Raw genomic sequence first — 25,810 nt, 5'->3', positions numbered from 1 at the left:
TCTGTGTGCTGTGAGAGTGGTTGTGGTTTTGCTGGACAGATGGATCTAACAGACATGCTGCATGAATGCAATGGCTAACCAGTAAACACTTCTTTTGAGATCACTGGCTCTGATATGATCACAGACTTCAGCACAGAGGTGACAAAATAAGATCAACTAGCAGGCTGAATTGTCAAATATATCAGAAAATGGACCATCTAATTAAATGAGCCTGATAACACAACTATTACAGCTACAGCTCAACATGATGACTGAAGCCCTAAAATCAGCATGGAACAGATACAGCTATTATGACATGACACCTAGTATAAAAAGTACTGGTAAGACAGGCCCCAAAAAGTACCCTACAGTAAAAAAAAACACGGAAATAGCATTACAATTTCACAAATGCTCTGCCACTTAAAGAAGCACTATGCAACAATTTTAGCAAAAATGACCTTAATTATGCAGGTTGAGAATTGTTCTGATGGTTCTACAACACTTTCTGGGTCGTTCGGTGGTTGCTTCGTCTCCCCCTATCGCTTCTCCGCGGAAAAAACGAATATGCAACTTTCTGTTCCGGGCCGAACACATCCGGATGTGACTCAGCGGAAGTATCTAATCGCGCCTCGAAAATGTAGTCAGATTCTAGTTTCGAAGAAGACTGCAAAACGCTGACTTGGCTTTGTTGCTGTTGAAATTGTAAGTAGCCTACCGTTGGGTGAACTTCGTTTTTGTAGTGTGGTTTGATAGTCTCTTGGAACAATGTGTTTGCTCGACCGTTTTATTGTGAGCCCTGTATGTGTTTTGCTTGGTTTCTTGATGGCTAGCTCACTAGCTAGTGGGGGTTTAGCATAGCAGTCACTTGCTACCAAAGCTGCAGGGGGAGCTGTGTCGTAAAAAATGCGAGCCAAATCCGGCAAAAACCCAGAAACAGCGAAGGAATAACCAGACCTGCATAGGGCTTGTTTAAGATGACAAGGTCAGACAGGTTTAGTCCTTGTAGGTTCTTCTGAGAAGTCCTCAGGAACGAGTGTATGAGTCAGATGCAAAAAGGAGAGTGATTCAACAGTTGCTACAGCAAACACAGGTTTTTATCAACATCCCACTGCAAACACACACACAGGTACAAATGCACCCAATATAAAAATGTATGAACACACAAATGCTGAGGCACATACTCAGCCTTAACCCACCCCCAGACAAACGCACACACTGTTTTACAACTAACCACCCTCCTCTGGGGGGTATTCCATCAACCTTGCTAATGAAGGCGGCGCTTAACAGAAATAGCCTGGCTTGAACTAGTGTAGACTTTCACTTGGGGCTGAAGCCGTTCCATTAACTGAAGTTAGCGGCATCTTGGCCTCGTTTATTCAAGCGAGGTTTAGTTCAGCTTCATCTCTGCTCGTGCATGAGGTAGAACAGTAGACCAAAACAGTAGATTGACGAAAAGAGGATATATGTCGTAAAATTAAGACTATACTAGACAATTTCTGTTCAATTTGGCAAGCGCCATCTAAAGGATTTTCATCGAAAGTCATCAAATTTAACAGAGAGAAAAAAAAAAGATTAATTGAAGAAATTGGAGAATAATGAAAGCATAGGCCTACATTTAAAACAACAATGCTAATGGTTTGAAATAAATTGCGAGTTTGATTAGCTTCACTCTATACAGTCATACAGTCTATGCTTGAACAAAACGAGTGAATGAATAAATAGTATAAACTGAAAACAACTTAGGCATATGGATATTCAAAACTAGGTATAGCCTACGTTCTTAGATTACTGTAAGAGTTCACTCCAAATTATTTTCTAGGTGTAGGTGGTCATAAAATAAATTAGTATCAACATAATAGTATTGTTTTATATTGTATAATAGTAAGTCCCAAAGTGTTTGAAATATAATTATCTGAAATGCAATATGGCTTTCAATTTGTCATTTATGCCTAGTATTTAATCTGTGTAGCACACAGTTGATTTGACATTCATGAACAATCATTGACACATGAAGCAGTTTTAATTATTAGCTGCCTATAGGCCTACAGGCTACAGAATTATCCTTTGGCTTGCATCAGATATAATATAGCCCACTGGCAAAGCATATTAGCCTACTGTCAATGAACAGCCTACCAAATGTGTATGACCCTTTATCAACAGTATATGTCTTTAATTAAAGAGTATAACTAAAAATGTCATTATCAAGGTGATAAGCTATGTAGCCTTAATACTTTGTATGGGAAGCGAACCTGTGAACATGTAAGAATGTAACTCCTTTGCTGTGTCGTCTCGCTGCACGTTACACCACCACAGAACGTAAATGACGTAGAGTAGCAAGATCTCTAGAACCACACGCATGTGAAGTTAAAACATTTTAAGTCGCATAATCTTCATAAATTCTTTGGAGCAAGTGGATGTGTAAATCCATGCTTGGTGACACTGTCTGAAAAAAAAATTCTAGGCCTACTTCTATTTTTGAAGTTGTAGGCTACAGGTGACAAAAGCACAGGTTGACGGAACCATCTTTTTGGACTCGTTTTCCGACTGATTGGGTTTTTTTTGCAACACAGCTTAATTTAGCTTGAAAGTTAACCTGCTACGGAGCAGGTTAGTTCTGTGGCATAAATTCTCATTGTTACCAAGCTGGGATTCACGTTAACCTCATTAATGGAATGGAATTCTCACTAAAATTAGCGAGACTTATCGAAATAAGCCAGGTTTGGCCTTTAGCGAGGTTGATGGAATACCCCCCTGGTCCACTGGCACACGCCTAGGCAAGTGCAACAGGTCATTTTCATCTCCTTGTATGTGAGCATTAACAGACATTGAGAGGAAATGCATGTTCAACTCTGACAAGAATAATTGGTTAAACTTTACTTGAAGGTATCTACATAAGAGTGACATGACACCGTCATTAACGTGTCATAAACATTATAAACAAGTCATAAATGTTTATGACATAACGCTTCTGTCAAGTGTCATTCGGTTTTTGTCATGACAAGTTAGAGTTAGCGTTAGTGTTAGGGTTAGGGTTATGACAGTGTCATGTCCCTCTTATGTATATTCCTTCAAGTAAAGTGTTACCGAATAATCTGTCAAGAGAATGAAGCGCTTATTTCACACAGCAAACACCTGTGGTCCTTTGTCATCCAAGCTGATCATACAAGCCGATTCGGTCACCAACATGTAGTCTACACCTGACAACCAGGTGTAACTTAATCAGTCGCATAGTATTTATCTTAACAGGGGCACAGTTAACTATATGAAGGCACTAAACTCTTTCCTCCCTTCATCTTTTTATTCCATCTCCCACCCACACGGACATTTCAGTTGGGCTTGCCTTGGAGCGATGAGCTGTCACAGAGCGTAGGGACAGAGGGCGTGAGGGAAGCGCGACAGACACAGATGGAGTGACTGATGTTGGGCTAAATATACATAGATCCCCTCAGACTCTGGGCAGGCTGCGTGGCGAGCCCCCTCCATTATCTCCACCAAACTCAAGAAAGAAAACAACATCAACAAAAACATCATCTCCATAGCACTGCATCTGACTGTCACTTGCAGACTGGTCGTTGAACCATTTTGTTACTCAGTGTGCTACAAGGACAAATGTCAGGAGAGGTAAACAAAGACCAAACGAGCTGACTTCAGCTCGGAGATTAACCTATCCTGCTGTTGTGTGATCAGTCAGTCAGGAAGGGAACCACAATGAACCGAAGACGTGACAAGACGGTGAACATTTCGCACATGCCGAGCTTAGTAGGTTAAAGCTTCTCACGAAGTGATTGTCAGGGTATCTTTCCTTTCTGACATACAAGGTGTAGATACACTTGTAGTTCAGAAAACAAAATGGAGGATCTAAGGACAAGCATTGCTTGAGCCTGGCTCAGTAGGAGGTTACCTGTGTAACAGTTTCTATTGTCGTAGCAAGGGATTAATCTACTAATTAATGACTCGTAAGTTTGTGTGTGTGTGTGCTTGTTGGAGTCACAGAAGGTTAAGTTAAACCTTTTAGCGTATGTGTGAACTATTACGTCAAAAGAGATCACCACACATATAGTGCGCTCATGCTCATGGGAAATGGGACTGTTCCCATTTCAGGACTCCCCACCCCCGATATCTCCTGTGGTGTGTCGTCACGGTTACCGACAGAAGCCTAGTAACCGGCAGGACAAACAGCATGTGAGTTTTCGTAGAAGGAATGTCAAGACACAGAGAGCCTTCTCTCTCTCTCTCTAAGCACATGGGATTTCCTGGAACATCCCCAGTCCAAAAGGTCTGGTCAAGGTCACCTCTCAATGTCAAAGCAGGGAATCTGGTAATGGCAGCAGTCACAGCAAACTTGTTCCAGGAGAGCCAATCACAGCCAAGTGTGAAATGTTTAGTCTCTCAGAGATTTTTCCACTGATGTGAATGGAAAGGAATTTGAGTGATTAAAAACAAAAGTGCTGAAACTATGCTAAATTAAAATGTACCTTCAATAAATGGAAAGGGATACAAATAGCCACACTCCACTTAAACAAACAGAGGCACCAAAGAACCCGTCCCATGCAGTAGATTCCTAACTAATTTTATTCAGTTTTTTTGCTTTTTAGCCTACAGTACATGGAGTGCAGAGAGAAGTTAAGGTAATCGGGCCAAAAACTGCCTTGTCACTCTAAGGCCATGTGTCACTCATTCACAGCTCATGCGTCCATGGCATGACATCTGCTCATAGCATGCCACAATGGAGACCTTGGAGGAGAGAAGAGTGCAGCTGGGTCATTCCACGTCAATTCAACCAGGGCCCACGCACTTAGGTCTCAAAAAAAATTGAAAAAATTACCAGGTGTACCTATGTTACCCAGGACACACACTGTAAAATTACTCTTATGTAAGATCATTACTTTCCCACATATTCCCACAAGGTGTTTGGGTGCTCTGAAAATGATAACCAAAATGATTTTTCAGACTTGTGAGGTCTGCTGTTCAGACCCTGAAGGGATTTATTTTCTGTTCCTTGCTTTTTGTGAGAGTGTTTCTACTTATCTCAGTAAGGAAAATAAATCAAGAGCCTATGTTGAGTACAAATATGTCTTTTGAAGGCTTAAACAGAGCCCAGCCCAAAACTCCAATAAAATTTGTATCAACTTTGAGGGACAGCTATGACCATTCAGGATTATCCAGACCAAACGTGACGATTTTGCTACATACATTTCCTATTTATGTACCAGCATGCAAAATTTGAGCCTCCTACATGGTTTAGTTCTTACGCTGTGGGCTTGTGAACTTTGACAAAAAAAAGAGGCCGGACAAAATCGACACCCCCCTCCCCCTGTAAAACTGGCTGTATCTTGGAAAGTATTGATCTTACATAAGAGTAATTTTACAGTGTGTCTCCTGGGTAACATAGGTACACCTGGTAATTTTTGCAGATTTTTTTGAGACCTAAGTGCGTGGGCCCTGGTTGAACTGACGTGGAATGACCCAGCCATTTTTAGACCAGTAACAGTCTCTCCCAGCATAACCTTTGACACCTAAGCAGGACAGTTACGGTAGCAGGCAGATAACTCTTGTCAAATCAATGAATTCCTGAAGCTTTAACGTTAACAATGCTAATGGCAGTGGAGTTGTAAATCCGCAAGAGGACTAAGGCTGTTGGTGTTGATGCATCTTTGAGCAAAACTGTACAGAAGCTTCTTCATGCAGGTCACAAAGTACAGATCCTTTTCAAAGAAATGTGAACTGCAATTAACTGTCCTGTAAGTGAAAATAGCTAACACTATAAATCCAGGCCTTGGTCTGTGATGACATGGCTTAGATTAAGATTACCAGCACAGAAAGGAACAGTAAGGTTGTTGATATCTTATCAGTCAATCAAATGACACGCCGTCTTTCTGTGCTCCGGAAGCAAAGGGTTGACAGGCAGCAATTGTGCACGGCTTAGTCCCAAGCCACTCTCTTCATTTCCCACGATACATAAACCAACATTTCAACTGTGACTCATCTTATCAAGAGGAAACATTAATCTCAAATTCAGTGTGACGTTGTAACACGCTGCATCAACCCAATACAGTTAGCAAGCACGTCTGGATGTTGAAGGTAACCTTTTTGATCAGGAACTTGACATGGTGCCCACTTTCAGGTGACTGCTCTGATAAACCATTTGGATAGGTTCTTTAACTTGGTGCCAAGGCAACAATTAAGCAACACGTAAAACCAGATACTGACGATACATGCTGTATGTACATGTGTTGCCAAATGCAAATATCTGTCATCACATTAATACAAACAGAAAATCAAGCGTACAGGAAGATAGTGCTTGCACATACAAGGGGGAACTTAGTCATCCTGAGACTAGTGCATGTTGAATGACTTTTCATAGAAAAGTAAATTAGTCATCCTGAGACTAGTGCATGTTGAATGACTTTTCATAGAAAAGTAAATTAGTCATCCTGAGACTAGTGCATGTTTAATGACTTTTCATAGAAAAGTAAATTATTCACCATTATTCTAGGAGAGCCTAGAAGTAAACACAGAAGTCTTGCTATGGCCGTCCTCACCTAAAACATACACAAAAACACACAAATAAACATCCACAGAGATAGACCAACCAAAAAATTCACCAAAATATTTCCATTTTAAGTCCTTCAAAGTATTTTTTAATTTGAACCATATCCGCCCTAATCCAGTGCACCCACTGAGGACTTTAAATACACTTCATACCACCAACACATTGGCAAGTAAGCAACCCTCCCAAAAGCCTTAGTGCTTTATTAATGTTCAGGGATGAAGTTGATAAAGTGTGAACCTGAGTGTACAGCATGGCAATACAGGAACTCTACAGGGAGCTCTTTTGAGCTGTGAAGTCAATTACCAACGTCAGAGCACCCAATTAGCATTCTATCCACTCTATTTAAAGGACTGTACTTAAGGGCGGTTGGTTGATGGCCCTCGTCTCATTTCGCTCAGCTACACATTGAGCGTCCCCCTGATCGCTGATGTCACATACCCCGGGCTTCCATAGGGCTGCATTGATGTCATTAGAGAAGGTCTTTAACCTTGCGCTACTGATCGGCCGAGAAGCCCAGGACACAAAGCTGCTTCAAGACCAGCAGAGAGCAGACGGCAGGTTGTAATACTGCTTAAAGAGTATAGGCTAACAGCGGTCCATCTGGACACCTTGAATATCAGTGTGTAAGCTGCCAAAGGGCATATAAACCTGTAAAAACCTGTAAACAGATCTACTAGGCATGAAGAATGGCCTGGTAAAAGCAGCAAGAAACCACTACACTACCTGTTAAGAAGTCTATTGTTTTGAAGAAGATTAAATATGACTTCTTGTGAAGAGGTAAAAAATCTGAAGTAAAAAGAAAAATCTATTACACTGAAAGGATGTTTTTTTTTTTGTTTTTTTTAACAAAAAGCACAAACAATGATGCAAAGAGCACAGAAGGAAACAAGCAGTCTTTCTCAGTCCATTATTCATACAATGAGCAAAGGATCAGAGAACAACTAAGGCCAAAGTCTAGCTGGTCTTCCAAACAATGCATTCTGAACGTAACAAGACTTGACTGAAATGGCAACAACTACCTCCAAATAAAATAATTTTAGCCATTTTCCCATGCCATGTAAAATATACATTTAAACAAATCATTAAAACAAATCGTTCTGCCTTAAAAGATGTTTATACATTGACTACTCTGTATTAGTGGGTTACTAAGAATCTTGCTTTGTGTTGTGTCCTGGCGAGTACAATGGGAGAGGTGAGCACCGACTCACTTGGACAGACCACCATGTAAAGGGTGCACCTGCCAAGGCAGCATAAAGCCAGAGAACAAAGAGCCCTCATCACTAAGTCATGAGCAGAGACGCAACCAAAGGCTACAGACCTCATAACCTGAGAGAATTTGAGAGGGGTACGCCACACACACACACGCACACACACACACACACTACTGACTTCTGCACTGTGGCCAGATATTCAAAGAGATCATATTCTCTCCAAATCAATGGAAAAAGTGTATGTTAGTAACCAAAAGGTCCAAAAGTTACAAATATTACATTTATCAAAAATATGCTTTCAACCATTGCAACTCAAAGGGATAGTCAATAATTTTAATTCAATTTACTTTTTTTTTGTCAAATTTAGTTAATGGCTCCTCATAAGCCCTCCTCTCCTCCAGCTGCCCATTCACTGTGTCCAACTCCAGCATTCACACACAGTCCTGGCTCTGTCGAAGAGAGACCAATGTAGTGACTTACACCAAGCCATCAACAAATCCAGCCAATCAACATGTTCCTACATGAGCGCAGAAGGGAGGGCTATAAATTGATCAGTTGTGGAGTTCAAATATCAACAACCTCTCACCAGAATGGTGAGCTGCACCTTTAAGGTACAGATGAGGGATACATTTTCACCAGAATGGTGAGCTGCACCTTTAAGGTACAGGTGAGGGATACATTTTCATCAGTATGTGTAGCACCCTGGAAATGAGCACCTGAGTGGTAGGACTTTGCGCTCTACCTGCTGAGCTACAGAAAGACTCCTGAAACATTACCCCACCATACCATCCCCTACACTCCATGTTCTTAATAGGGCCACACCAGTAACTGCAGGAAACGGACATGGTCATTGAAAGATTATGACATGTTTTAGCAATCTTCTATTTATCTTCTGGTGACACATTTACAAATAATGCCATTAGATGAGAAATGGAAAAAAATGCAATTATGCATTTTGATTTTGTGTAAAAGAGTCCAGATACTCACAATAACTTACAAATCACTGTTCTCAAACAATTTCGACTTGCAGGTGGTCAAAAAGAATTGGAAAGTGCACAAATTCCCGCTAATACTGTTTTAACAAGCTTTTAAAACACAACTATGGACTAATCTTTCATGCAAAGAGCCTAAGGAATTCAACAACTGTGGTGTTAGGACCCGAGCTGAGTTAATATGCTTTTTTTTACCCCTCTGATCCTCTCCCGTGATTTACTCTTTTGAAGGTCACAAGAGCATTAAAATATGAAATTCCTAAACATCTATTTTAAGTCTGCATTCCAGAAAAACAGCTTCATAAGGCCTTTCCTTTTTACAGCTGTGAGGACCTCGAGTCACTAATTAAGCTAGCCACACGTCAAACTATGAGTTAAACATGCACTTGAGACACGCGGGCGCGCGCACACACACACACACACACACACACACACACACACACACACACACACAAGGGCAGGAGGACAGAAAGGCCCACAGGGCTGTCTATCATTCTTTGTTTACGGAGGGATCACACTGTTTACTGGCAGCTTGATGGCAAATCCATACCTCAAAAAGTCCTGCACTGCTCAGCTCCTCTCTGCTTCACTCCAGGCTCTCTGCTCTACTGGAGAACTCAGCACTGTTCTCTTCAAGGATATCGCCTTTTCAATTGGTATTACAAAGGTTGAGCTGACTGTGAAATTATTTGGCTACCCAAAGAGGACCTTTGCATTCATTCATATGCAACTGTTTTATCTAAGTGATCATCTTATCAAATCATCATCATCATCATCATCATGTAGTATAAGATGACAGAATAGGCATAGACGAGTTCCTGCACTTTCTTTCGACATGTCATGATTTCAGAATACACACATACACACACAGCAGGGGTGCTATGTCCTCCTCCATGCCTCCAGCTCAGAGACCAGATGAACTGCTATCCCCTTCAGCCTCTCTGCCTTGGTGATGTTGTGATTTCAGCCTAATCACTGAGAAGAGCACTACCCTACCTTCAGTCAACGCCCTGTCCACACACACACACACACAGTCTGGGGGATGCCTCAACCCCTGCTGTTAAAAACACGACAGTAGCATTTTCTGATTTACAGCAGTATTGTCTTTTACCAAAGGCAAAAACAAGACAGAGAGGAAGATAGAGAGATAACTAAAATATAAACAAACAGAGAGGTACCCTCAGAGGCGAACGAGAGATTGCTCTTCCAGACACAGATGACAACAGTGGCTGACTTCTTCGGCTCCATTTCTTATGCACACAGCGAGGGGGCACACAGCGAGGGGGCACACAGGCCCCTACCAGGTCCCCTCTTGACCTAGAAACACAAAAACTACTCCCTCTCCCACTCTTACAGCCTTTCCACATAACTCGCTATGATGTCTTCTTCCCCCCTCCCCTCATGACAGATAGCAGTTCAGGATTTCACCCTTCATCACGGATAAAGAGGTCAAAAGTTTGAACAATTAGGATGCACTTGGACGAGGATGAAACAATTGTGGCAGGTCGGGCTGGAGTCCAAGGCTACTGTCTAAGCACCGGCCGGGACTGGGCCCTGCCAAACCGCTCTTCCGGGTGGAAGGAAAGGGCTAAGCAGTCAAGTGACCGAGAAGAGGGTCAGGGAGATGGCGGTGCTGTCCATCATTATTATAAGTGCTGTCCATCATTATTATAACAGTGTCTTTGAGTCCAGTACATTTACATTGACACATTCAGCAAATGTTTTTTTTAATTTTTTTTTTTTTTTTATCTCAACTGTACTTACAGTACAGTTAAATGTGCTATATGGAGTTTTATCTTAGCTTAAAAATTCAAAAATGACCTACTACCATTTTGTGCTATATGTGGTGCATGATTAAATACAGTACAATGCAAGTCAATGGAAGTGTCGTGTGGCTGCGTTTCAGACAACTCAAAACCTACAGAATGCCACAAAGCACTTCTAAGGCGCAGATGTAATCAGTATTGTGAGATTAAAAGCATAACGCTGTGTTGGTGGCACACTGCTTTACGCTGCAGGAACACAGCAGACATAGTTAAAAATGAATGCAGTAATACAATTTTTAAGACTTTAAAGCACTGAAACAAATATTCTGCGATTCACAACAACAACAAAAAAAAAAATGTTGTGTCGTTTTGGAAGATTTCCTTGGGGAGAGAGAAGCGTAGTGTTTGTTCATTCTTTTTTTCCATGCCGTGTTGTTGATCTTTGAAACCACTACACTGCAAAAAAGGAACTTGCAAAGAGCACTACAGAAAATAAAAACAAGCATGAAAGGATGTAGTGAATCAAGACAGAAAACAAAAAGAGGAACAGGGAGCATCCCCAGGACGCCTCTGCTACTGGATCCATCCCAAAAACCAACCAAAAGCAAAATACGAGTCTGGTTGTTATGGGTGAGACGGCGCAGACCTACTGCAGAAGTGCCCATTCAGCTCTGGTACACTCTTGAGCAAGAGAGTCCAGTCTAACGGACAAAGGAAGGTCAACGCTTGACAGGAGATTGTGAAAGCCGCAGTGTTTCCCCCTCTGTCTCTTCTCAATGAGACCCCTGTCTGTGAATATTACCTGGATACTACCATCTTGATCTAGAAGAGGCGAGTTCTTGTAGTTCAAAGAGGAACTTAAGATCCCCCTGTGACAGACCCATTGAACCTTCTTGTGGTGACAGTGATCGCTATTCCAACTGATGTTAGTCTTACTGAAGAACACCCAATCTGACAAATTTAAGACCAGCACCACAAAAGCCTAACATAATATGACAACGCTGCTTCTATCCTGGCCATGAAATATAATGGCCTGGTCATTCTCCCTCTCTTTTGTAGGGCTCTGTTTTTTTTTGTCAGTTGACTGAGTCAGCATCTTTCCCAATACTGGATGTGACACCGCTACATATAACTACTGGATAATAGGCCCCCCTGGCATTGTGCTTACACTGCACTTTGATGAAGTAAATAGAGATTGTGGCACTGGAAACGAAGACCAGGACATGCTATAAATGGATCCCACAAGGTCTGCTGTGGAATTTAGTGTGATGGGGTAACAGTGATGAATGCATGAGGCCAATTCAGATAAGACAGCAGGGTGATCTCATTCAGTATTCAGCTTGACTCCCAGTCCCAAATCAAATTACACGCAGCAGTGATAACAGCAGCACTGCGAGAGGGAAAAAGTCCTTCCATTTCACCTCCATTTCTTCATGGTGGTAAATAACTTTCATGCCATTTCATTTTGTCAATGTATAATTCCCTTTCAAACGTGCAGGATGTGAATGGAAGGCGTGTAAAAGAAGATTGTAGAACATCTCAGCTATGTTGTGTATGAGCACAGGCACATCACACAGATCTACACAACAGAAAAGGAAGACGCTTGAACATACAGTTGATTAGCCAACACCTGGATACAACTGAATACGAGATCATTTACATTGATCTTCCTCTTTGCCAGGAGCACGACAGAAGCACCCTAACATCAGACCACTTCCCTGTCCGTGGAAATCTCCAAGACTATGTGCAGGACTGTCTCACTCTGCTGTGTTTATGTGTGGTCGGACGCTGGCCAACAGGAACAAGGCAGGCAACAATAGGCAGGCCTACTGTGCACTAGCAACACCCGCAGCCCTAGGATAATACAGCGGACCTAAGAATAGACAACAATCAAGGGCCTAGGTGACATCAGAGATAAGAGTGGAGGAAACCCCTTCAATGGAGCCGAAGGCAGCCCAAATGGCTCTACACTCGTTGGTTGCCATCACAACCCACTATTACCACATAAACAGAAGGGAGCTCAATGTCAATGACACTGATTAGGAAAAGAAATGATGGTAATGATGATGGTGGTGGTGATGGTGTGTGTGTGTGTGTGTGTGTGTGTGTGGGGGTGCTTGTTTGAATGATAAATTCTGTTTCAAGAGAGCTGTTCAATATGGACCTGAAAGGAGAAATCCGGTGAGTTTTCCCATAGATTCTCGCAGCCAGGCAACTACAGTGCTACACTCTGGGGGTATGTCCATGAGCTCCCATTTACATACCCACAAAGCATAACACTGTAGATGCCTGGCTGCATTAGCTGCTGGCTGTAGCAACTCGAGCTAGGTAAAAACGATTGTTTTCGAGTTCTTTTTGTACCAACAATACTCGGTGACCTTGAGAAACGAAGATCTATGTGAAAAACTCGCCGGATTTCTCATTTAATCCAAGTAAATACAGTAAAGACACAATAGTGGAAGAGAAAAATCCAGTTCACATCAAGTTCATTAAGCAAATTCCTACTTGCAGACAAATTGGCACATTGTAAATGGTTAAAATTACACAATTGAACTGTTAACTATACAACTCAAAATGATGTAACCTATGTACTTCATGGAAATCCAAATCTCCAATTCAATTAGTCACTTGTTCCAGACGTTCACAGGCTTTTCAAGCATAATTTGGCGTCTTTGTGGTGTTTACACCAGAGAACAGTAACAGATGGACATCAGTCATTCTCCATCATCTCTGTCTAACCACAGCGCTGACACTGAGCCCTCTGCTCTGATGTAAGTAGACCCCAGTCAATCTCCTCCACAGCCACCATGATCTTCTTAGAGATCCACTTGCAATCCGAGGCCTCAAGGCATTCCTTGTGGGAATTCTATCGTGTACATATATCCAGACTGACAGTTTGTGTTATATTATAACAGTGTAAGGCACGGGCTTCCCTATGTGTATGTGTGTGTGTGTGTGTGTGTGTGTGTGTGTGTGTGTGTTTAAATAAACGGAGACCGATATTTCATTGGCCTAGAATACATCACAGGCAAGTCTACAATGCAATGGATACAAAGTTTGTCATGCCATCAACAAAATCCCTGACAAAAACACAGCATCACACATTGATGTAAAACATTTTCCAATAATGAAACTTCCCTAGAACAGTACAATAACTATCAAAACACATACCTTTACGAACAGTCTTTCCCTAACATGTGTTCACTTAATGTAGTATTCTTCATTCACGCGGCACTGTTCAGACAATTTAGCGATCCACTCTTCAACTACTTCATCACTTTCACCACCTCATCCTCACTCCTCCCCAACAGCCTTGTGTAATGTTTATTCCCCCCACTCTCCTCTTGTCCTCATGAAGACACCAAAGCCTCTTTCTCTTCTCTGGGAGCAATGAGCATGCTTAGCCGGAACTCAGCTTTCAGACCTCTCGCTCTCTCCCTCACCATCTGTTCCCCTTGGTAAACTCCCGATTAGGGCCCTCACCCCCCAGTTAATACCCCCCGGATTCTCAGCTCCTCGGGTAACTGTGCTCATGATACTCCCATACTGAACTAGTGTTTTACTTGATTCCATTGAATGAATGAATGAATGAATGAATAAATAAATAAATAAATAAATAAATAGCAAAAACTGGACAGTATCCTTTTTTTTTTTTTTTTTATCTGTATAGGGTCTCCATATCAGCTGATGCTTGTGTTTAATTCTATCACCATCCCATCACTAAATTCAGTGCTTTTTGGGGAAACTCACCAGCCTTGGAAAATCCAAGCAAATCCATAACTTCACAGGAAACTTTCATAGACACGGGCCTCCCTGCCAACCAATTACTTTGCATGTGCATAGCACAGTGATGGGGGTGTTATGGTAGCCACGCCTGAAGGAAGCAGACAAGAGCCACTAGCACCAATTATAGCAGATTTACATGTTGAAAATGCCAGTGTCAAGAACTGCCAGCTGACAGGTATTTGGATCGCCTGACACACATGTGTCGCTGGCAAACACAAGGTTTTACTCAAACAACCAGCTATAAAATTCACATAATCACACTGATAAACAATCCACGATGGAGAACGCACTGGCCTTCTGCAAGCATGAGGGCTTCGTTTGTGCGAGATTTGCTTTTCTGGCCAACGCAGAGAATAACAAGGCTTGAGAACATCCAAAAATACTGCAGAATGCTGGGACTTTGGCCAAAATGAAGTTTCACATGGACTCTCGCTGTCCCAGATGACCAGCCGCTTTCAGCTGCAGCTGTAAGTTAGGGCAGAACTCTGCAGTGTCTGAATGTGCGGTGTCCAACTAACACTACTTAACGAACTCTCAGCTCTGCAAGGCCATGGTTAGATAAGGTTACAAAGCTCATCTCCAGATCAAAGGTCCCCTCTTCTCTTCTCCACAGTGATATTCCTTTTGGGAAGACAAAGGTGTTTTCTGGAGCAAAGGATTATCATCACATCTGCGTGTTAATAATAACTAAGTAATGTGAGCCTTATTCATTTCACCAATCCAGTATACAGCACTGTGGCTGCAAGGTTGAACTACACCGGGTGAGAATCACAAGTGTCATGTTTTCGATAGGGCAAGAAGAGGAGTTGGAGGTAAAGAGGAATTATGGTTGTGTAACCTGGCTCTTGATTTAACCCCATACCAGAGGGACCTACATAACACCAATTACTGAGCAAGATCACCAGAGACATAAGGCTTTCCAGTGAGCTTTCTTATCCTTTTTAAAATGATTAACCATTTCCTTTGTCCTGCATTAAGACATTGCAGGCACAACGCATCCAGTAAAGCACGAAAATCTCTATTTTGATGAAGGTTACATAGAAAGTGACAAGGGTTGGGTGGGTGAGGGTGGGTTAAAGCACTGCTTGATACATCATACATTAAGACTTATCTGAATTTTATTTTCGGAGGTACAGTAGGCTATATGTGCTCTAATAACATCTTAGGTCTACATTAATAAAGATGCAAAATGTGATCTCTAAAGGGAGACTAAACTATGTTGTTGTGTACTAGCAATACTGGAAACTGTTTAGAGGTAGTTTCCTTTGGTGAGAAAATACCACCAACAATGGCACTGCACTTGTTTGAAAGATTAGAATAATCCACATTGGAGTGTTCACTCAACAGGTCCAGTTTAGGGTATGTGTGTTTCTTTTTCCCACTTTCAAAAAGGGAAAAGGGCTGTCCCTCCATAAACAGGCTCAGATTTAAAGAAACCATTGAATGCCATTACAGGCTCCTCAGACAGAGGGCATGCCGAGTATTTGGAGACTTGCATAACATTCCAAAAGTCACACTCTCTTCCCAGGCCCTCGTGCCAGGCACTTCAAGGGAGCAAGAGGGGCAAAACAAAAGCTGAGATATGTGAGTGAGTACAGGCAAACCAAACACAGGCAGCTGCTCTGTGGTCAGCGAAGTGGATGGGGTAACAAGTAGAAGCTGATAATTTCAAATGACTGCCTACAGTATATCAGCAACTCATTTCCCATTCAACTTTCATGGAACACACCCTTATGAGGCGGAATGACATTTTGAGTAGCCTAGAGGATGTTTGTGTAGGCTCGCCTTGAGAACTCATGGCAGCTGTTGCATTTTATATGTCCTTAGGTTATGTTGCGTTAGTGATAACACGCGCCTTGATAACCACAAGACCCTTCCTATAACCCCGGCTACATAAACAGCGCACACCCCTCTCCAGACAAGCGTTTTCCGAGAGACAAAGCACTGCTGCATTATCGTTTTTCGCGGACCCAGATCTGATAGATATGTTGCTTTTCTCACGTCGGTCCTAGAAAATAGCGATTGTAAGTCTTTAGATGAGCCAAAAGAGAAAGATTGGTCATGTTGAACAGAAAAAAAAAAAACACTGAACAAAAATCACTCTGGACCACACTGACACATTTACTTACACTGTAATGTGGAACCTAATCCACTCATTGTTTCCTAATAACCTGTAAATGCATTTGATTCCTAACCTGCTTTGAATTTATTGCAACCACCTTGACATGCACCTAAAATTTACCGCGTGGTTCCAATCCAAAGCTTACTATGGTTACCGAATTAGTCAGCGTGCACTGTGCAGGTGTGCTTGAACATGTCTTCATTAACCTATCAAATTGCTCATAAGGTGCGGCCGGTTACTTTAGTATCCTTGACAATGTCCGTTCAACAATCATAGGCTACAGAATTGTACCTTACGTTTCGTTAAAATATATTTACATCATCTTATATTGCCAGGGACTGATGGACAGTTATCTTATAGTAACCTAGGTAGCTAAGTATATGGCAACTAATATTAAAGGGAAAAAATTATATAGCCAAAACTTATGTGTTAATAGAGTAAATTCGTGGCGCAAAGAATGCGCTTCATGACACACACTTGTTAGGAGTTTGAGTCGAGAACAATGTCACCTTTGTGTAAGGAACAAATAAAATATCCCTCTACACAGCTATCAAAGGAACCCATTTGCCTTACCTGCTTTGGGAAGATGCAGCTTCTCCACTATCCAGGGTTACCGCATGGCACAAACAAAATGTATTTGACAGAAATGAACTAAGGGATGGCCTGGAAGTCTTGCTGCGGTCACTTAGACGTCCAACCCGTTTTCTTCCGCCGCATACATCGACTTGATGTGAGAAGTTGGACACACAAACAGGCAACTTGCCTCACAGAGTAACGCAACGTAGTCCAACCGAGGACTCTTTGGTGGACGAGGATACTGTTACTATGTGTGTGTTTTTTTCACTGAAGGTCCGCCTCACCTCTGCATGACAGCAAAGCCATTAACGCCCTCTACCGCAACGACCGAGCATGGGCACGAGCGTAATTTCTTTACGTCAAAATGTAAGGCAAGTTTATTTCAAGATTACATTAAACCACCTCGAATTTTCATTCTAGACACCATGACAGCTTTGATTAGAGTCATTTTTTGTCATCAAGCCACAATTAGTAAAATGAGCAAATAACTTGTTTATTTTCACCAGTAAGGTGTTTTTTCTGCACGTTTAGAAGAAGTTAAGTACGTTCTTGCATAGGCTATGTAAATGTTCAGGTTTCTCGGCCAAGTATAGCCTACATGCAAGAAATTTGGTCTCTGCATTTATCCTATACGTGAATTAGTGATCACACAGACAGGGATGGATTACTGCACGGGCCTACAGGGCCCAAGGGGTCAGGGGGCCCTGAAGCCCAAGCCTTTGCATGGAATCATTGCCTCAATATGAACAAATCAGGATGTAGGCTATATGAATCTGATTGAATTTAGTATTGGCCATCCCCAAAATGCACCAGAATACAGGAAATCACATCAAACAAATTAAGATTTTTTCTGAGGGAGGACCCCCAAACCCCCCCTCCCACATATACGACAATAAGTAGGGGGCCCTTAATACATCTGGGCCCAGGGGCCCGAAAGTTCATAATCCGGCCATGCACACAGAGCACACAGTGAACACACAGTGAGGTGAAGCACACACTAACCCGGAGCAGTGAGCTCAGCTGCCTTGCTACAGAGGCGCTCGGGGAGCAGTGAGGGGTTAGGTGCTTTGCTCAAGGGCACTTCAGCCGTTCCCACTTGTCGGGGATCCCTTCGGTTCCAATCCCGAAGCCCTAACCAGGCCACGACTTTAAAGCATAAAAGGGCAATAGTTTTAAAAGGCAATAGTTTTTATCCTACAGGCCTTAGGCTGCCTGTGACTTTAGCAACCTTGGCTGTGTTCCTGATATCAAAATCTGCCTCCTTCACGGCATGGACGGATTATGAACTTTCGGGCCAAGATGTATTAAGGCCCCCCCCCCCACTAATTGTCGCATGTGTGGGAGGGGGGTTGGGGGTCCTCCCCCAGAAAGTTTTTCATTTGTTTGATGTGATTTCCTGTATTCTGGTGCATTTTGGGGATGGCCAATACTTTAATTCAATCTGATTCATAGCCTACATCCTGATATTGAGGCAATGAGTCCATGCAAAGGCTTGGGCCCAAGGGCCCCCTGATCTCTTGGGCCCCTGGGCCTGGGCCCGGTAGGCCCGTGCAGTAATCCATCCCCGCTTCACGGGACTTTGCAAACAAATGGATTGCCTACCCTTTTGTGATATTATTAAAGAGGTAACATTAGTAGTGTGTGTGTGTGTGTGTGTGTGTGTGTGTGTGTGTGTGTGTGTGTGTGTGTGTGTGTGTCTGTCTGTCTGTCTGTCTCTGTGTTTGAGAGGTAAACTATTTAATATACAACCTGAAGAAATACACAATATCATACATATACTGTACACATAGACATAAGTGGGAAAGGCTTCTTAGGAAACAAAAATTCAACTTAAACTTGAAAACATGAATTCTTAAGAATTTAAGAATACAAATTTGCATTTTATATGACCAATAGTCTACATAAGTTAAACATATTAATCTCCCTTATATCTAGTTGTTGTGTCTTCATGTCTAGTTATCACTAGATGGCATCCTGGCGCTGAAAAGGAGGTGAAAAAGGGGTGATTAGCTCCTAAACTGATACAATACTGTATCAATACTGAATGAATGAATGACTATAACCCTATTACCTCAACCTGTTCTTGCACTGAAATAGTTTTTTACTCTACCTTGTCTACATTATACTTTACTCTCCTATTTGTCCATATTATTTATGCTGGTCTCTAGACCTTACTCTTGCACTGTTGCACTGTTGGACTATTGTTGGACTACTTTTTGCACCTTCACCATGACACTCACTCTCTTGAGCACCTTGCCATGCACACAACTAAAGGACTATGGTTGGACTACTTTTTGCACCTTCACCATGACACACTCCCTTTAGCACATTACCAGTCCCGGCCCTGTCACTACAAGCGTCTTACTGTATGCTTGATCACCCTCAAGCACATTGGACTTTCTTAATTTAATTTATATAGTGTATTTAGTATGTAGTTTTGTTAGTTTTCTTATCTTGTACTGTCTTTATTGTACAGTGGAGTTTAGTTATATGTTTATACTTATACTTATGTTTACCATTTCTGCTGTAAGTGCATGTTGTGTGAGATGTCTGTATGCTACTGAGACCCTTGAATTTCCCCATGGGGATCAATAAAGTATCTATCTATCTATCTATCTATCTATCTATCTATCTATCTATCTATCTATCATCTATCTAAACAGAGGTTCATTGTGTGGGTGGGTCACAAATGATTTAGAAACCATGGTGGGTGGGTGGGGGGTGAATCCAGCAGTTTTAGTTGCTTAATACAAAATGGCTAATCTGCTGCACCAAGCACTTTCCCATAATGCAATCTCAATCATTATTTTGTCATTTTTATCTCACTGTCTGATTAGCCTGAGATATCTCCAGACACAATGGATATTGACACTTTGACATGCAATGGACATGTAGTTTCTCTGATCATCTCAATAAACATGTAGTTTCTCAAATCGTCTCAGTTCTTTACAAACACTTGGGAACATCATCGCTGAACTTAGAAGTTGGCACATCATGGTTCTAAGTTATCCCTTACGAAAATTAACCATGATTGTTTTTTGGGGGGTAACCACGATAACCATGGTTTATCATTACAGTTAATAAACTGCATCATACCCTGTGTAAGGATCAAATTCACAACCTTTAGATTATGACAGTGACAGAGTACCTATACAAGGCTTCAGCTACAGATGTCAGTAAGGAGAGCTCATTTTCAACTTAACAGTGTTTCATCTTTGGTTTTGAAGTCAACTCAATATCATGTGGGCTGAACTTAAGTATTCACGGGTTTCATCAGGTCCCTTTCCATATTAATCAAGCACCATGCAGCCTGCATTGATAATCAAGGTGCTTGCTTTTATACACCTGTGGAAAGGGACCTCATGAAACCCATGAATTGTAAGTTATGGTCCTAACTACAGCAGTTAGGGATTGTGAGTAAGTGTTACTTTCTTGTTTATAATGGTCATTTTTTTCCCTCATTACTCTTCATTGTGGCTTTTTGGGATGTGTACTGTATGTCATTGTAACGAATGAACCTCAGACTCAAATGCAGCAAGCAAATTGATTTAATAAAGTTCACGTAGCTGGTCACAAATCCAATAAACAATCCAAGGGAGAATCCAAAGAGTAATCCAAGTTCAGGCAAACAGGTCAAAAAACGAGAGTTCAGAATCAAATCTATACAGGCTTAGTAGAGTCACAAACAACAATACCTCACGTTGGTGTGAGGTGCTTCAAGTGAATATAAAGGGTGAGGTTAATTGGTGATTAGTCCCAGGTGTAGCTAAAACTCCGGGGAAGCTGTGCAGGGCTGAAGTGGGCGTGTCTGTTCAGAACGTGCAGCCTGCACAGTCTCAGGTCTTACAGTCATAGAGCAACTAATGAGCAAAATATAACTGTGTAAGGGATTTTTTAAGGGAGTTTTATCAAGATTACCACTAAGTTGAAGACCATTATTCAAATATATGGACATTTTAGAAAGCAGACATACTTCTTCTTGGGTGAAATGCAAAATTGACTACTTTCCCAAACACACATACACACATACACACATACACACACACACACACACTGGCAGACACCCCCTTGGTGGTGTCACAAAGTTAGGCACTCAACTTTCTCAACAGACTCAACAGACTCTTGATCATTGCTATTCTACCATCAAAGAGGCATATCACGCTTGTGCCCGCGCCACTAGGCAATAGCGATCATGCTGTGATTAAACTCATCCCCACATACCGGTCTCAACTCAAAAAACAAAAACCGATCAAGAGGTCTGTACAGAAATGGACACCTGCGGCAACTGAAACACTACAAGCCTGCCTTGACATTACAGACTGGGAAACTATTAAATTGCCATGCAATAACTTTGATGAGTATGCAGACACATGCTCGTCCTACATCTACTCCTGTGAGGAACTCTGCATTCCCAGACAATCTATTGTCATCTATGGGAATAGTAAGCCATGGTTCAATAAGGAAGTAAAGCTATGGAGGAGAGAGAAGGAGGCGGCCCACAGGAGCGGAGACAAGGCTGCCCACACCAGGGCCAAATATGCACTCAGCAAAGCCATGCTAAGGGGCTGTATAAGGCCAGGATTGAAAAACAGGTCGGGGATAAGAACATCAGAGCTGTCTGGAAGGGCCTACAATCTGCCACGGGCTACAAAAAGCCCACCCCTACCAGCCTCCACCGACCCAAATCTACCAGATAAGTTCAATGTGTTTTGCACTAGGTTTGAAGCCCCACGTGGGTCCCCCCACTCCATCCCCCCTGCCACCACCTCACCTGCTCCACTGGTCATCTTGGAGCATGAGGTTCGGAGGCTCTTCAAAGGTCAGAACATCAGGAAAGCGCGGGGACCAGACATGGTGTCCCCTGCTACCCTCAAGCACTGTGCCAGCAAGCTGACCCCAGTGTTTACGGTCATTTTTAATCAGTCACTAGAACTATGCCGAGTACCTGTCTGCTTCAAATCTGCTGTCATCATTCCGGTGCCGAAAAAGCCCAAGATCACCTGCTTGAATGACTACAGACCAGTCGCCCTCACCTCTGTAGTCATGAAAGCATTTGAACGCTTGGTCCTCTCTTATCTCAAAGCATCCACCGACCACCTCATGGACCCCCTTCAATTTGCATACAGACCCAACCGCTCAGTTGACGATGCAATCAACATTGCACTTCATTTCATTCTACAACACCTAGACAGTCGGAATACCTACGCAAGACTCCTGTTTGTGGATTACAGCTCTGCCTTTAACACCATCATCCCTGACCTCCTCCACAGCAAACTGACCCATCTGAACATTCACCCCCTCCTCTGCTCATGGATTACAGACTTCCTCACCAACAGGACTCAGTATGTCAGGCTGGGCCCACATCTCTCACAGCCCCGCACAGTTAACACCGGTGCCCCCCAGGGCTGTGTGCTGTCCCTCCTGCTCTTCTCTCTGTACACCAATGACTGCACCTTTGGAGACCCTTCTGTCAAAACCATCAAATATGCGGACGACACCACCATAATAGGCCTCATCTCCAACAACGACGAGTCAGCCTACCGCAGAGAGGTCAGTCTCCTGGAGTCCTGGTGTGCAGTCAGTAACCTGGAGCTGAACATCAACAAAACAGTGGAGATGATAGTGGACTTCCGCAAAAAGCCCCCGACTCATCCTCCTGGTCATTAACTGAATTTCCCCTTGGGGATCAATAAAGTATCTATCTATCTATCTATATAACAACTCATCTGTTACTGTGGTAGAGGACTTTAAGTTCCTGGGCACAACCATCACCAACACACTCAAATGGGACAATAACATCTCCCAACTAGTGAAGATAGGCCAGCAGCGCCTGTTTTTCCTCCGCCGCCTAAAAGGACTACAGGTCAGTCCCCCCATCATGGTACAGTTCTACAGAGCGGTCATTGAGAGTGTGCTAACATCCTCCCTCACGGTCTGGTTTGCCGTTAAGCCCGTGCAAAGGCCAGGCTACAAAGAATCGTCCGGGCAGCAGAGCGCATCATCGGCTGCCCCCTGCCCCACCATCATGGACCTGTACAGCTCCAGGTCCATTAACAGATCTGTGAAGATTGTAGCCGACCCTTCTCATCCTGCCAATAGTCTGTTTAATCTTCTCCCCTCTGGAAAGCGGTACAGGGCTTTTCTGCCCAAAACATCTTGGGCTTCATTGCACTTTATTTTTATTTAACACAAAACTATTTACATTCCTATTAATTTATTGCTCATAATGGTCTTGTCTGTCCTTGTATTGTGGGGTTTTTTTTGTCTTTATTTTTGTCTTTCTGTTGCACTTTGTGTTGCCTGCATGGAGAAGATCAAATCAAATTCCTAGTATCTCTACATACATGGCGAAATAAAGTTGAATTGAATTGAATTGAATCAATGCTTACTTGCATTATGTGTCTGCAGGGGCGCTGCTGGACAATTTGGGCCCTCCAATAATATAGAGTAGGCCTATTATTGGGAGGGGGGTGGGGGCTTTCTGGGGGCCATCTCCCTAATAATATATAGCATTATTGGGGAGAGGCCGCTCTGGGCTCCCCTGTCAGTGCTGGGGACATTAATATCGCTAACTTTAAAGTTTACAGCACATTAGAAGTGCGACCAAGAAGTTCATAGTAATGCGAGAGTTCATAGTCAAGTTAAGATATATTCATGGTCAAACTGTAAAGGCAATGATAGAACTATAAAACATTTAAGTTGAACTATAAATTCCACTGTTTTACTGTGAAATTGTACAGTTAATTTTTTCTTGGGCGAGTTTGGTTCCAAAACGCTATAAATCCATTTTTGAAAACAGTAGGCCATGTTAACAAGTCATGTTGAAAACAGTAGGCCATGTTAACAAGTCATGTTAATTGTGTATTTCAATCAAATTGCAGTTAAAATAAAATAACAATAACCAACAACTACAGTACATTTCCACTGAAATTACTTAGAAAACAAAATTAAAACAAATGATTTGTGAAAATGTATTAAAATGGAGGATAGGCTATATAGCCAGAGACTTTCTAATGAGGAGACACAGCGTTTGAATAATCTCTCATAGAAATGTATGGGGTTAGTTCTTAACACAAACATGGCAGTCGTCTACGCCATTCCGTCGCCAAAAGTTGACATGTGAATACATTGTGCCAATCATGTGGTATGTTTTGAATACATCGTGCCAATCATGTGTTGTGATCTCGCAGCTGGAGCGAGGTTGGTGTGTCGTGATACGTGAAGCATTGCGCATGCACAGTTGTACCAGAAATAGATGCCCGAAAAGTGCCCAAAAAGCGTTGCAATATGGCCACTGAATGGAGGGACTTGCCTAAACGGACTTTTCTATAGCGTTTTGGAACCAAGCTCTTTATTTTCATCTGTTTGGTTCTGTTATCTTCAGCATGCATTGTCTTTTCTCTTCTTTGCAACCGCTATGCTATGCAACTTTGCATGTTTTGAAGAGTTGGAGATTTGTGTGCGGAAGATAAGGAATTAGACATTTGTGGCTTGTCAGTTCACAACCTCAAAAACAAACAATACAAATGTCAATTATCCCTAAACCTTATGACTATAGTTCTGATAAAATTGGTCTCAAACATTTTGGTCCTACATCAAGGTCTGGCATCCACATCCAGGATGGTGATGAGTCTGCATACAGGCAGGAGGTGGAACAGCTGGTCCAGTGGTGCAGTCAGAACCACCTGGAGCTTAACCCCAAGAAGACTGGAGATGACAGTGGACTTTAGGAGAAGTCCCCCCCCCCCTCGCCATTCTGAATGACAGTGTCCAATGCGGATTCCTTTAGGTTCCTGGGATCAACCATTTCACAGGACCTAAAATGGTCTCTCCACATCAACACTATCCAGAAAAAGGCCCAGCAGAGGTTATACTTCCTGAGACAGCTAAAGAAGTTTAAACTACCTAAGGAGCTGCTGATCACTTTCTACTTACCCATCATTCAGTCTGTCATCTGCACCTCCATCACTGTCTGGTTTGGGTCTGCCACCAAACGGGACAGGGCCAGACTGCAACGGACAATTAGGGCTGCAGAGAGGATCATTGGAGCTGACCTTCCCTCCATCCAGGACCTGGGCAGCTAAAATCTCTACACACCCCTCACATCCTGGTCACAAACTGTTCAATCTCCTTCCCTCTGGCAGACGATACAGGGCGCTGTTTGCCAAAACCAGCCGACACAAAGACAGCTTCTTCCCCCAAGCAGTCACTCTGTTGAACACTCAGTAACAGCCCCCACCCTCATACTGAACAAGTCTGCTCATCTACCTCATGTGTACTTCAACCTTACAGTTACAATAGTATTATTAATACATGATCATTGCACTGAACTGCCTTGCACTATATTTATTTTTAATCATAAACCTCAGCCTATACTGATATTGCACTATTCCCACCCTTTCAACTGTATATTGCATCTTGCTTGTGTCTGTTGAGGGGTCCACAACCATGACATAATCTATGATCATAACATAATAATATAATTATGACCCTTGACATAATCTGAGTACCCAGAAGTTCGCGTCATGCAGGGACAACAAGGAAGCGATCATCCTCAGCTGCACACTACACACCAATAAAGCTGATTCTGATTTTGGAAAACTTGTGCGCTGGAGAGGAAGGATTGTTTGCGATGACATCCAACCTGAATTTCTGCATACCGAGGCTACCCAAAAATGTAGCATGTCAATGGTGATGGTCTTAATTTCAGAATATAACTGTTTCAGATAAGATGAGAACTACTTCATCCTGAAGGAAATTTGGCTGTCACAATAGTAGCCTACCACCCTTTGCATGTGGGCTGCACACATAAAAGTAAAAATAAG

General features: G+C 42.5%; 1 protein-coding gene across 6 annotated transcripts in view; it reads right to left on the bottom strand.

Annotated features, from left to right (window-relative positions):
* The window catches only part of eps8a (epidermal growth factor receptor pathway substrate 8a), a 57,891-nt gene extending 40,609 nt beyond the window's left edge, over positions 1-17,282 (bottom strand). For 3 of the 6 annotated variants that reach the window (XM_048268005.1, XM_048268006.1, XM_048268008.1), the window contains exon 1: positions 16,983-17,280. The gene's annotated coding sequence lies outside the window, so the exon portion shown is untranslated. Of the gene's footprint in view, positions 1-16,982 lie in introns of all 6 variants that reach the window. The other 3 variants (XR_007196309.1, XM_048268002.1, XM_048268004.1) reach the window with 2 other exon arrangements.
* Between the last annotated feature and the right edge of the window lie 8,528 nt (positions 17,283-25,810).

Source organism: Alosa alosa, chromosome 17, assembly GCF_017589495.1.
Source record: "Alosa alosa isolate M-15738 ecotype Scorff River chromosome 17, AALO_Geno_1.1, whole genome shotgun sequence".
NCBI classification, from domain to species: Eukaryota; Metazoa; Chordata; class Actinopteri; order Clupeiformes; family Clupeidae; genus Alosa; species Alosa alosa.
This window is presented reverse-complemented; position numbering and strand designations above follow the sequence as displayed.